Raw genomic sequence first — 15,021 nt, 5'->3', positions numbered from 1 at the left:
GCAAGAAGAAGAAGTAAGAAAAAAAAAACAACAACAAGAAGAAGTAGCAGCAAAGAAACAAGGGTGTGAAAATCAAACGGTCACGGTACTGTTAGACATTTTCGCGGAGTTAAGAAGTCTGAAACAAATGTATCAGACTTCTTTATCACGACCGAAAAGAATACGACCTTCCCGAGTTAAACACGAAAACCCTGTGACTGAGCCTATCGTGCCACCCTTAGTGATTTCAACCAAATCATCATCATCAACAGTACGCAGTCCAGAAGTAGGCCTCTGCCGTGGCAAAGGCTTAAGACAGTTAAAGTTAATTGCTTAAACTCACCCCTACACCAAGAAAAGGCCCTTTTCAGGGCCACCCCCGTCTCTCGAAAAGAGATAGACTTTCAATTGCCAATGACTCAAAAAAAACCATTTTACCCCTATAGTACGTGTCTGTGTATGAGTGTGTGAGTGTACGTTCTTATTTTAAAATCAAAACTCAAAGACACTTACCTTTTTATACCTAATTTATTCTTTTATAAATATTTACAATCCAATTCACAATTCACAACAAATCACTTTAAAAAGTTCATAGACTTCTTCTGTCTCATTGTTCACTCTCTCTGTTTTTTGAATTTCTTCACCGTCACAGTCTTTTCCTCCTCTTCCTCCTCACTTTCTTCCCTTCTTTTCTTCTCCTGTTTCTTTTTCTTTGCCTCTTGTAAATAGAACTGTCTTCTTTCTTTCTCTTCTTCCTCTGAAGGATCCCTCTCTTCTTCCTCTGAAGAATCCCTCTCTTCTTCTGACTCCTTTTGTTTCATTTCTGGGCAATCTGGAGACCAATGTCCTTTTTCTTGACAATAATAACAGGTATCTTGACTTTTGTTTTTTCTATCCCCTTTTTTTCTTTTTTGACGGTCTGGACTCTCTGAAGACCAATGCCCTTTCTTCTGACAGATATAGCAAGTATCTTGACTTTTATCTCGAAAGGAAGGAGAGTAGTCCGTCGGCTGGTCTGAAGAGAATTTTCTAATGACCCCTCGCAAAGCTCTGACATAATGTTCCATCTGTCTAGTCTCTTCCATCGTTGTGCTCGGTTTGAGAGTGAAATGAATAGTGAAAGGACAAGACACACACCCTTTTATACACGCTGGTCTGCTAGGACTACAAATTAGTCTATGGTGTTTAAACTTTAGTCATTTGACGTTTTTCTATCAAGATGAAACGAGCCAATTCATTTGAGAAGAAAGAAGAAGAAAGTAAGAGGCAGAAACGTGATCTATCGCCTCGTACCAGAGCTGAAGTGTTGGCACAAATTCATGCCAGTGATTTTGAAGAGGAGATGAGCGAACCAGAATCCAAACCCTGTAAACAAAGTTCACCACCCTTAGTTAACCCTGAAAAGTACTATGACATTCGAGAGATAGAAAAGCGCTCCTCTAGAAAATTTAGAACCACGGCTTACAAATACACGGTGAAGTTTAAAGATTTCAAGGCCGACGTATCCTTAGAGAAAGCAGAAGGCTTCATCACTGGGGTGTGGGATTCTCTACTCACTACACTCAAGCGACAATGTCAACCCAAAGAAGACGATCGCTTGAGACTTTCCATACAACACGACGGTTTGAAATCCCCTGTTTGGATCGAGTTTAGCAGCCCTGCAGAAATGACCCCTTCCAAAGTCATGGACAAGATTCAACGCGTACAACAATCCAATGACCAGTTTGACATCACCGATGGAAAAGCCACACTGGACATGACCCACGTCTCTCCTCCTCAAGGGACTGGACGCAAAAAGATGTTATTGGTGGACGAGCTTCGCAGCACCAAAACAAGTCTCGTCCGAATTCACAATTCTCAAGACCAGATGTGTTTAGCCAGGGCCATCGTGGTGGGACGAACCTATGTCAACAAGAACGACACGGCAGAATGGAAAAGAGCCTGGAAAACTATTCGACAATCGGACCGAGCCAAACAACGAAACGAAGTAGAACTCCTGTTACAACAAGCTGGCTTGCCCAAAGACAAACCCTGTGGCATTCCTGAGATGCAAAAATTGCAAGATGCCCTAGCTCCACGCTACACCTTGAAAGTGTACCCTCAAGAAATGCGTGGGCCTCTGTTGTTTCGAGGGAAAGACATTAACGATGGAAAATACATTCACGTCTATCATCACGATGACCATTTCGATACCATTACCACTATTACTGGATTCCTGGGATACAGTTATTACTGTGAGAAATGTGACTATGGCTATAACAATCAAGAGCAACACAAACATTGTGGATCGAAATGCTCAGGATGTTTGGCCTCTCCACCCTGTCAGAGCGAAGGACAAGAACCAGTGCATTGTTTCACTAGTCTGCGTACGTTTGTCAGCCCTGCCTGTTACCAACAGCATTTGAAGACGCAAGGTTCACAGAAGAAATGCGCTTGTCAACTGCTGAGATTGTGCCTCACGTGTGGACAAGGCATATGTACCAATAATACCAAGGCACACGTATGTCGAGGAAAGAAAAAATGTCACATTTGTCATCACATCATGGACTTGGAACACCAATGCTATGTGCAAAAATACCAACCCCAACCAGAGAAAGAGGATGGACACAAGAAGAAAGGCAATTTCATCTTTTTCGATTTCGAATGCATGCAAGAGACCGGCATTCACATTCCTAATTTCTGCGTGGCTCATCGAGCGTGCGAAAAGTGCATTCAAGAACATATCGTGAGTCATTTCCCTTACTGCAGTAAGATTCCTGGAGGGCGTGAAAAAATCTTTCGGGGACCGAACACGCTAGCCGATTTCACACAATGGGTCTTAGACCCCATCGACAAGACGTGGAGTCAAGAGGACATCGAACGTTACGGAGATTGTCATCGTCATGCCACGGTGATGGCTTACAATTTCTCCGGATACGATGGACAGTTTCTTATCAGATACTATACGGAACATGGCACTGAGCGTCGTAAAGTGACTTTGAACGGAGCCAAAATCATTTTCATGCAAGTGGGACAAGTACAGTTTAAAGATTCGATGAGTTACTTGGACATGCCTTTGAGTCGAATGCCTAAAACGTTTGGAATGACAGAAATGGCTAAAAGGTATTTTCCTCACTTTTTCAATACGGAAGCCAATCAACATGCCGTTCTACCCCATTTGCCTGAGGCTCACTATTACGACCCTGACAACATGCGTAACGAACAACGAGAAGCTTTCTACGCTTGGTACTAGGCTCACGCCTCAGACCCTTTCGACTTTCAGGAAGAAATGCTAAAGTATTGTCGTTCCGACGTGGACATTTTACGGCGTTGCTGTGGAAAATTTCGAGAATTGTTCATGGAACACGGAGGGGTCGATCCTTTGAAAGAAGCTTGCACCATTGCCAAAGCGTGTTCCTTAGTGTACCGCCAAAGATTCATGCCTGAAAACACCGTTGCTGTCATCAGTCCTCAATCGACCAACTATGTCAAACGTCAATACTCGGTCAAAGCCCTACGCTGGTTACATTACTTGTGCGACAAGGAAGACTAGTGGATTCAGCATGCCCGCAACGGAGGGGGCGAAAAGACCATCGGAACCCATTCGGTCGATGGCTGGGACTTAGAAAACCCCAAGATCGTGTACGAGTTTAACGGTTGCTTATTTCACATACGTCCCGTCTGTTACCCTGATCGTAGCACTACAAATCAGTTTTTACAACGAACCATGGAAGACTTGTACCAGGCCACTTGTCAGCGCGTCAGAACAGGAAGGATACCAAGTGGTGGAACTGTGGGAACACGAGTACGATCACCGTTTGAAAACCGATCCCGAGTTTAAACGCCTAGTGGAAAGTTACCAGTTCATGGACCCCCTGAACCCGAGCGATAGTTTGTACGGAGGAAGGACCAATGCCACCTGTTTGCTGTACCAAGCTGACGAAGAGAAAGGAGAAGAAATCAAATACTTTGACGTGTGTTCGCTGTATCCCTACGTGTGCAAATATTGTCGCTTTCCTGCAGGGCACCCACAATTGTTCACGGAAACACATCGACCTGAAAAACATTCGACAATAAGAAGGCTTGATCAAGTGCAAAGTTTTGCCTCCCACGGACTTGTACCATCCCGTCTTACCTCACCATTGCCAAGGCAAACTGATGTTTCGTTTGTGCCGTACTTGTGCCGAAACGTGCAACCAAGATCAACCTTGTCATCACACCCAGGAAGAACGGGCCTTGACGGGGACGTGGGTCAGCGTAGAATTTTTCAAAGCTTTGGACATGGGATACCAACTGTTAGAAGTGTACGAAATTTGCCACTTTCCCAAGACACAACAATACCACAAGGGTGACCCCACGCAGAAAGGCATTTTTGCAGACTACGTGGATGCCTTTTTGAAACTGAAGCAAGAAGCCAGCGGCTATCCGTCCTGGTGTCACACTCCCCATGACCAAAAGACATTCAAAGAGAAATACTGGGCACAAGAAGGCATCTCTTTAGATCACATCGAGAAAAACGAAGGCAGGCGATCGTTTGCCAAAGTGATGTTAAATTGCTTGTGGGGAAAAATGGCACAACGACCGTGTTTACCCAAGACGGAATATTTGACCCAACGTTCCCGCTATTTCCAGATGATTCACGACAGAACCAAATTCATGAAACATATGGACTTCGTTCACGAGAATTTGATCTTGGTCAATTACGAAGAAGATCTGGACTTTGTACAAGACGACCCCTTTGGAAATGTCATCATTGCGGCTTACGTGACAGCTCATGCTCGCTTAAAATTGTACGAAGCTTTAGAACTGTTAGGGGAACGTGTCCTGTACTTTGACACGGACAGTTGCATTTACATCCATCACCCGAGTCAACAGCACCCTGACATCGAAGGAGACGGTTTAGGAGCCTGGACAGACGAGCATCCCGACGACAAGATTCTAAGTTTCGTCAGTGGTGGTCCGAAATATTACGGCTACGAATACCGGGACAAACAAGGAGAAGTGCACACGACGTGTAAAGTGAAAGGATTGACTCTGAATTATCGTACCAGTCGTGTGGTCAACTTTGGGGTATTGAAAGAAGCCTTGCAGTCTAATGAAGATGAACACTTTAAAGTGATCACCTATCAACCGAACAAGATTGTACGTTTACCCACTCACCACATCGTCAGTCGACCCTTGGAAAAAGTCTATCAAATGTGTACCAGAAGCGAGTGCGACTTCCCAATCATTTCACCTTACCGTATGGACATGTCGGTATAAAACACTGGCTGTAAGAGAATACCCACCAGAAGGATGACTTCACCACAGCAAGAATCCAGTAAGAACTCTAAGTTCAAACCCTACCATTTTCCTGTCTTCTTACCTGACTATTGTGATTGTGCACGTCGATTGGACACGTTTCAAGCATGGCCTACGGATGGGTAAGGATTACCTTCTTCGCATGTTTTAGCTAGAACAGGATTTGTCTACTTGGGACCTGAGACTGGATTGGGATACGAAGTACAGTGTTTCGCTTGCGGACTGAAGTTACGAATGGATCTATGTATCTATAAAGATTCAGCTATTCTGGAACATACTCGATGGTCTCCGCACTGCCCTTACCTTTCTATGGCCTTTCCACCCATCACACTACGGTACAATTATGATGGTACCTTAGAGACGGTACCTTCCAAAACTAGACACAAAAAAAGGAACGATGTACAAGCTTGAGACTGCATTGCGACTAGTATAAAAAGGGTTATGGTCAAGATCGATAGTTCATTGTGACTACCAAGACCAAGCGAACAAGGTGAATACTTTCAGAGAAACACAAAACAAGTTCAGAAAGGCACAATTCAAGTTTGATGCTTCTGAAGTGGAATGTGATTGTGAGCCTTGCGATGGGAACGATGCTGTACGTTGTGATCTAAGCGATGCCGTAAAGCATCATGGGAACTTTGTTCTCACTACCCCTATCATGGAAAGTGATGCTGTGCGTGTCAAACCTGAGGGATGCGAAAGCGATGCCGATCGTCCTCTTGGACACTTTATTGGGTTTCGTTTTAAAGGTGAATGTCTACCTTCACGTCTACCTCCCTACGGATGTCATCCAGCCCTGAGCAAACTCCTGTCCATGTCACCCAACCCTCATCGAAACGAACCTGTGAAAGACGAATATTCGTTTCCTGTGCGTTTGTCGGAATGCTGCGACTTTGAAAATTGTCTTCAATCGTTCAAAGAAAAATGGCCCAAGTATCTGGGAGGACCGACCCCCGAAGAATTAGCCAGAACCGGATTTTTCTACTTGGGCGAAGGGGATAAAGTCAGGTGCTTCAGTTGCGGTGTGTCACTTCACCACTGGGAACCGGAAGATTCGGCCTATCTAGAACATGCTCGTTGGTCACCGAACTGTCATTACTTACCCTTAGTGGGACCGAGACATTGAAGGAACTTACCATGTCGTTGAAGAAGAAACCAGATTGGTTAGGAATCAAATGTTGGACATCACCGAGACCAGTATTTAAACTTCATTTCAAAAACGATATTGAATCATTACCTAAAGAACTGCAAGAGAAGATTTACAAGGAAGTTTGGCAGGGACTTGCCAGAGTGAAATCTCATTGGGTCACTGTAGAACTTTTGTGTCGAGAAATTCATAAGAGGAAAGTGAAAAAAGTCAACCAGTGTGTTAGATTTCTTTGGGTCAAGTGTGCATTCGTCCTATTAAATTACTCTAGACCGTTTACATCAAAAGAGTTCAGCGAGATTCTTGCACGTTACCCTGAATGGCAGTGGTCAGAAATTACTTACTATGTGGATTATTTTTGCTCTAGGAGAAGATTGTGAATTGTACGGACTGACCTATTCATGGATACTTTACAAGAGAACATTCGTACTTTGCCTGTGGAGTTGAGAGAACGCATTTACCGAGAACTGATCAAAATACAAGTGAAACGCAAACGCAAAGTTATTCATCCGTTTTTAAATTATGCTCTGTTCCAAAGTATAAGAAGACTGATTATGAGTGGATATTACATCAGGCACAAAGGTAAACGAGGCTATTGGCCACCACCCAAGGATTCCAAAAAACAGTGTATATACTTATGGATACTTTACAAGAGAACATTTTGGGCTTGCCTGTGGAGTTGAGAGAACGCATTTACTGAGAGCTGGTCAAAATACAAGACAAACGTAAAGAACAGTTGCATCCGTTACGTCACCGGTGTTTGAACCACTGGTACCTGAATGGTATAAAAGAACTGATTCGTCAGAAATTGTTTCATTGGTCGGACCTTGTTCAACACTTTCAGTTAGTGAATGAACTAAATGTTCGTAATTTTGGTTACTTCGAGATTCACCTAGAGCAACGTATTGAGGAAGACGAGTTAAAGGATTACCAACATATTTTACGTGGAATCTGCTTAGCGGAAGACGAAACATCTAAACAAACTCTAAAGTGTAGGTTACAGTATGCAAGATTTAGATTACCTACTGGAGAACGAAGATGTCTAGTTAGAAAGTACCTTTATTGCTTCCGAAACAAAGAGACTATAAAATCAGGAATCCATGCCACGGCTTATGTCACAAGTGATTGAACAGATTCCGTGGAAGGAACTCAATGACCATATTCAAACCGTGGATCATTACCATCAATTATTACAAGAACTGTATCCATTCAATTTGGGTCAACGCATAGTGTGTGTCTTAGTGACTTGTTTTCTGAGACTTCGTTTACCATCCGATTCCTTGTGGACTCTTTACGAACAGTACTTACCACCCAAATGTCCTAAAATGGTCACGAGAGACTCCTTTTGCTCAAAGCCTTACGTTTTCATCTGGATACTTCTCGACCTCTACGGGAAAAAAAGATTCGTCAACTTTTAGCTACCCAAGACGTGTATGACGATGTGTGTGTAGCTTGTGACTTACACCCCCATTGGACAGATGGACGTGACTGGAAAAATGGGGGTTTTGAGGCTTGGACCCAAGAATTGGCCCAGTATGTACGAGAGTTGTTCAAGGAAAAAAGTTACTTTTCAACCAGTGTTAGTGACAGTGCAAGAAGAACCCGTCACCCAGGATAGGACTGTCGTGGACATGCCTGAAAGACCCTTTCGGGAGGACACTTGTGTGACCTTACCCCCTATAGAACTGGTCAGAACATTACCCAAAACATGTTGTACAGACACTTGTGTTTATTCCACGTTAATGGTTATCATGTGCCTTTTATCGTTGTAATTAAGCCTTTGGCTTTTATGTATTTTTGTCTTTCGTGTTCATGTTTAAAACATTCAATAAACGTGTTCTGAAAAGTATATAAACTCTTGTCTTGTCTGTTTTCGTGTCACAAGTGACATTCCTAACACTATGGCTACCTCTCCTGTCTGTGCTCCCTCTTCCTCCACTGTCAAAGTCATCGACGAACACTTAGATCGTGCCAGTTGGGAGGCTTTGTATCTTCGCCATCCCTTTAATATGATCATTGCTGGACCTAGCGGTTCAGGCAAAACCGAATTCGTCAAACGTTTGATCGAGCATAAACATCATTTGATCGATCGACCACCTCAGCGCATCGTGTAGTGTTACAAAGATTGGCAATCGGCGTACAGCCTCTTGCGAGAAAGTCAAGGCGATTCCATCGTGTTTGTGGAAGGCATTCCTAAAGAAGACGGCGGCATCGTCTCTGACTCCCGTCAAACCCATTTGGTCATTTTCGATGACATGTTAGGAGAAGACGAAGAAGAAATTAAACTGTGGTTCACGCGCAAAGGGCATCATCGTAATGCCAGTGTCGTTTACATCACCCAAAATTTGTTTCAACAAAGTAAAGCCCATCGCACCATCAGTCTCAATGCGCATTACGTGGTCTTGTTTAAAAGCCCTCGAGATAAATCGCAAGTGCAAGTTTTAGCCAAACAGTTAGGAACGCCTTGGCTGACTCAGGTGTACAACGATGCCACTCAAACTCCACACGCCTATTTACTCGTCGATTTGAAACCTACGACCCCCGATGATTTGCGATTTCGTACCCAATTGTTTCATCACTGGGGCCAAGACGGAGGTCCTGTCCTGTACACGTCTCCGTCCTCGACTTAACCTCACTCAACAAAAAAATCTATAAAAACTTCAGACACTTTTCGTTTGTCTCACACAGTTTGAACATGACGTCCCTTCAGTCGCATCTTCCCGTCAAATTGATTCGTGCCTTGTATGGCATCAGTCGAGAAAAAAATCAACAAATACGAGCTCGTGTCTTAGAAGCTAGTCTCAAAGAAGTCTTACGATGGTTCACGGTGACTGCACGTCAATTACTGCAAGGGATCATTCAGATTCCTCATCAAACCAAACACTTTTTTGATCGAAACAAAGTCGCTTTGACCCAACTGGCCGATCCCCGCATCGACACTCAAATCAAAAAACAAATCATTTTGAAACCTGGAGGGAGCGGTACTCTAGGAGGGGTCATCATTCGCTCTCTCTTAAGATGGGATCCTAATGCCCCCAAAGTTCTCCCCAAGAAAAAAGTCAAACGAAGCTCATGCCTGTCCTGAAGTTGATACGACGTAAAGACAATCAGTGGCGACTTGTTCCAGTATAAAAAAGGTGTGTAACCAAGTAGGGTATCAGTGTTTTGGTGCTCCTGAAGATGTCACCCTCCAGAAAACATCCCTCTTCTAAACAACCCCAAGGAAAGAAAAGGAAAGGACTGCCTCCACGTTTAGTCAAACATGGGGACATGTTATCTGTCCTGTCCAAAGCTTCTCCACCCCTACGAAAAAAACTCATTCAAACAGCCTCCAAAGAGGTCATCGATACCATGTGCGAATGTTGTTTGAACGTCTTGAAAGGCACAATCCCTTTGTCCAAACACCAGAAACAATGCTTAGGCAAACATCGTCACGTTCTTCGCCAAATGGTTCAAAAGAAAATCCCCCTTCGTCAAAAGAAGATGTTGGTCCAACGTGGAGGAATTTTACCCCTCTTGTTAGGCCCCTTACTGAAAGGAGTCTTGGGAACCATGTTGGGAGGACTGATGGGAGCAAGATAAAAAGACCCTCTGAGGTCCCAAGATCTCAGAATCGACCCTTGACAACCCCATAGAAGGACGAAAACTAGCTTTAGTGCCTTACAAACGATGGATGGAATACCATCGTTGGAAAGAACAATGCACCCCGCATTTACCTCCCAATCCCCATTTGAGCGAGATGTCCCAGTTACAACACGAATTGCAGTCCTTGATGGATCGACAAGATTTGTCCGAAACAGAAAAATCGCAAAAGTACGGTCAACTCTTGCAACGACTGCAACTCTTTCACCAGAAAGCTTTAGACGAAACAGCTCTTCCCACTCTGAAAGATTTTAAGACCTTGATGAAAAGTCCAGCACCATCACCAGTACCACTACCATCACTACCAGTGACCAAGACAGAAAAAGGAGAATTGGATGGATTAAAAGGATGATGACCACCAATTCTTTATCAGAAGAGAAAAAGAAGGTGAAGACAAAAGTGAAACAAGAAAAAATATCCCTTGTTCAGGCATCCTCCTCCTCCTCCTCCACACCTATTGCCGGTCGCACACGCAAAGCATTACAATCGAAGAAAATACCCAAGAGAAAAAGAGTAGCATCTTCCAAGAGTGGGTGCCTTATTAAGAAACCAAAAAAGATGGAGAAGGTGTTAGCCAGCATTTACTACGATCCCTCCCATCCTGCAGGTTACGCAGGAGTTCAAAAATTGTATCGTGCTGCCAAAACGCGACTGAAAAGTCTCCGTCTACCTCAAGTTCAATGATGGTTACAAGAACAAGCTACCTATACTTTACACAAACCCATTCGACGCAAGTTTTCCAGAAGTCGCACCCGAGTGGAAGACATCGATCATCAATGGCAAGCCGATTTAGCCGATGTCTCTCTTTTGGCCAGCTACAATCGCGGCTACAAATATTTGTTTTGTGTCATTGACGTCTTTTCCAAATTTGCCTGGGTCGTACCCTTGACTTTCAAATCGAGCATTGAGTTAGTGCGAGCCCTGCAACGAGTGTTGAAACAAAGCGGTCGTCACCCTCTTCGATGGCAAACGGACAAAGGCACCGAATTTCTGAACCAAGCTTTCCAAAAAGAATTAAAGAAACGTGACGTTCATTTTTTTACCACCGAGAATCCCGAAACCAAAGCCAGCATCGTGGAACGTTTTCAACGCACTTTGAAAGAACGTATGTGGAAATATTTTACGCATCACCACACTCTGAAGTACATCGACATCTTACCGCACCTGGTGCAAGCGAACAACCAATCTTACCATCGAAGCATCGAACGTGCCCCGCAAGAGGTGACTCCCGAGAACGAAGTGCTGGTGTTTGAGCGCCTGTTTGGTACGTTCCCGACGAGGGCTGCCCCCAAGAAAAGTGGAGTGTTGACCGCAGGAGATTGGGTACGCATTGGCAAAACCAAACGCACTTTCGACAAAGGTTACTTACCTAACTGGACGACCGAATTGTTTCGTGTCACTGGACGAGTGCATGGCCGTGATCCTGCCGTCTATAAATTGGAAGACATGAACGGAGAAGTGCTCAAAGGAACGTTTTATTTGCCCGAGTTACAACGTGTCACCAAAAAAGAAGACGACGTGTACGACATCGAAAGCATTCTCGAACGCAGAACACGTAAAGTGGGTAAACGACGTGTCAAAGAAGTCAAAGTACGTTGGAAAGGATATCCGCCCAGTTTTGATTCTTGGATCGACGCTTCGCAAGTCATCGACTATAAAAAGAAGTGACCATCATGCCCTTTCACACAGACGCAGCTAGGTCGACCACTCCTTCACCTAGTTCTTCTCTGCAAGATTTACAAAAACAACCTTTGTGGGTGTGGTGCGGAGAACGTGTGCCTAAAACGCAAATCGTCTTTTTCTGCCAAATCTTCGTGGTGTATTGTGTCATCGGGGCAGCCATCGCCAATTTAAGTTTGCAACAAGGAGACAAACAATTGTGGACCATTTTATTGAGCAGCTGCATCGGTTACCTGCTTCCCAATCCCTGCCTGAAATTTTCCTCGAACGGGAACAACGGGAACCTTGTGTCCAGTACCAGTGTCAGTCACCACTCCAATAACAACAACAACAATCCCATTTTGGGCAGAGACACTCCTCTGACGTCCAGTAACCCCTCGGACAGCCACACAACTCTGGAATTATGAGTCACCAAACCCAATGTTACTTAACCTTACCCAGTGACAGTTCCATGGATGTGTTTTCCAAGAACACGTTGTGCTGTTACACGGCCAAATTACCTCAGACCATCCCATTAGATCACGAAGCCGATTGGGAAGTGGCTTTAGTAGAAATCATTCACCCGACCCAAGTCCTCAATGTCCTTCCCAATCAAAACATTTTTGATGTGGAAGTTCATGACGAGCAAATGCAACAGTACTTGGAGACCCATGGCAAATATAACATAAAAACCCCTGGCACACAAAATCAAAAGTACACCACCTATCACTTGTTCATTCCCCCAGGCTACTATTTAAGTGGTCAACATTTGGTGAGCACCATAGCCTCCAGGTTTAAAGCCGTGTTTCTGAAAGCTTTGGAAAGTGTCAAAAAAGTGTCACCCTGGAATACCACAAATCAGCTCGTCGCTTCTTGATGAAATTTGACGGGAGTAAAATCGTGTCCATTTTATTTTGTCCTGAATTGTTTGACATGTTGGGCGGAGACATGGACATGACAATGGCCATGCTCAAGAAAAACGAATTACCAATCATTTACGACAACGAGTCTTTTACCAAGTTATTTCGTTCCCCGGTAGAACTGAACCAAGGACTGAATTTGATGTTTGTGTACTCCGATGTGGTGGAGTACAACGTGGTGGGACACACCTCTGTGCCGTTACTGCGTGTCATTCCTTTCAAAGTGGATTCTGCCACGACCGGTGACGAGGAAGGTGGAAACGCTTACCACGTTCACCGCGAATTTGTATATCCTCACTATTTGCCTGTCAGCAAGTCGTATTTGGACACGGTCAACATTGCTATAAAAGGAGATCTGGGACAAAATATTCCATTCACCAAAGGAAAAGTCACGGTGAAACTCCATTTTCGAAAACGGTTCTCTCACGACTCGTAAGTCATGTATCCAGTGTACCGAGTGGTTGCTCGACAGCGAGGACATGGTTTAGGAGGTATGCTGAAATCGGCCTTTCGTTCGGTGGCCCCTGTGTTGAAACCGATGGTGACACGCGGATTGCACGCCTTGAAAGATGCGGCATTGACGCAAGGCAAAGAATTTCTCCAAAATGTCATCATTGACAAACAAAACCCCAAAGAAGCTTTCTTGAGGGCAGGCAAAAATGTCTTGCTGCAAACGGGCAAAGACCTTTAGGGCCGACGAGAAACACCTATAAATGCCCTGCACTCTACCGAGTCAGGCATTCAGCAAGGACAAGGCAGAAAGAGACGGAGAAGAAAACACCCTTGCACCAGACTTTACACGTCTAAAGCTAGAAAGGCAAAGAAAAGAAGAACCGTCCGAGACTTAGACGTTTTCGATTATTGAGACACAGAAAAAATGATGCACCGAGAGTCTTGCGCCTGTTCCAAGTCGGAACTGGATCTCTTTGCCATGCCCCCCCCCCCCCATCATGATGACGATGCAAGAATCGCAATGGGTGGAATTTCACCCCGTCTCCTCTTTGACGGATTCCGCTCCCATCGAGTTTGAAATCAAAGGACAGCCCGAAGATTACATCGAACTGAATAGCAGTTACCTGTACTTGAAAGTGAAAGTGATCAAAACAGACAACACCAATCCAGGAGGCGATGCTAGAGTAGCTCCTGTCAACAATTTCATGCATTCCTTGTTTAGCGAAGTGGACTTGTACTTGAATAACAAACTGGTCAGCAGCAACATGGATACTTACCCGTATCGTGCCTACTTGGAAAATCTCTTGACGAACGGAAAAGAAGCCAAGAATACTCATCTGGATGCTTGCGTGGTATGGAAACCTGACACGGCAGGTGTAGGCACGTTTATCGACACAGCCCTAACAGAAGATGACAATCCTCACAATGTGGGGTTTAACGACCGTCGTAAGAAAATTCTGCAAGGGCGTAGTTTAGAATTGATGGATCGTTTGCATTTGGACATTTGGTTACAAGAAAAGTATTTGCTCAACGGGGTGGATATCCGTCTGAGACTGAATCGTAGCAGTGCCGCTTTCCATTTGATGGCCCATGCCAATGAATACAAAACTATCATTCAAGAAGCCCGACTTTACGTGCGTCGTGTGGAAGTGTTACCCAACGTGGGAAACGACGTCAGTCAGACGTTGAGCAGAACGACCGCCAAGTATCCGATACGACGCGTAGAAGTGAAAACGTTCACCATTCCTGCTGGACAGCGATCTATGATCGAAGATCATCTGTTCCAAGGACAGTTACCCAAGCGTTTGATTGTTGGTATCGTCAGAAATTCAGCCTTCAACGGAATGTACAACGAAAACCCTTCTGAGTTTCAACATTTTGGCGTGTCCAAGATTGAAGTCAGTCGTGATGGCAACACCTTGTGTACCCGACCCTTTGAACCTAACTTTGGTGCCGCGAAGAACTGCTTGAGATCGTACTTGTCCCTGTACGAAGCCACGGGACAGTTAGGAACCAACACCAGTCACGGTATTTTATACGACGATTATGCAGGAGGCTATGCTTTGTGGGGTTTTGATTTCACTCCAGACCAAGGCAGCGACGAGTGACATTTCCACCCTATAAAATCGGGTCAGATTCGTGTGGAAATTCAGTTTGCAACCCGAGACCCTGATGTAACAGCGAACGTCCTCCTGTATGCAGAATTCGACAATACCATAGAAATCAACAGTTTGAGAGAAGTCATTCTAGACTATTAGAAGCTATGGAAGACTGTTATCCCTCTTTACCCAGTGGAGAAACTTTGGAGATGGAATGTAAGGAGACTGTGGAAGAAGAAGCTGTCATGATGAAGTCAAGATGGCCAGAACAAGAAGCCCATTTAGTCTCCTGTTTTGCCAAACACTTGGTCGAAAAATGACGGAATTGATTTCGAAAGATTGC

This window comes from Sinohyriopsis cumingii, chromosome 19, assembly GCF_028554795.1.
Source record: "Sinohyriopsis cumingii isolate HCF-2022 chromosome 19, ASM2855479v2, whole genome shotgun sequence".
Lineage (NCBI taxonomy): Eukaryota > Metazoa > Mollusca > Bivalvia > Unionida > Unionidae > Sinohyriopsis > Sinohyriopsis cumingii.
Note: the sequence above shows the minus strand (reverse complement) of the source record.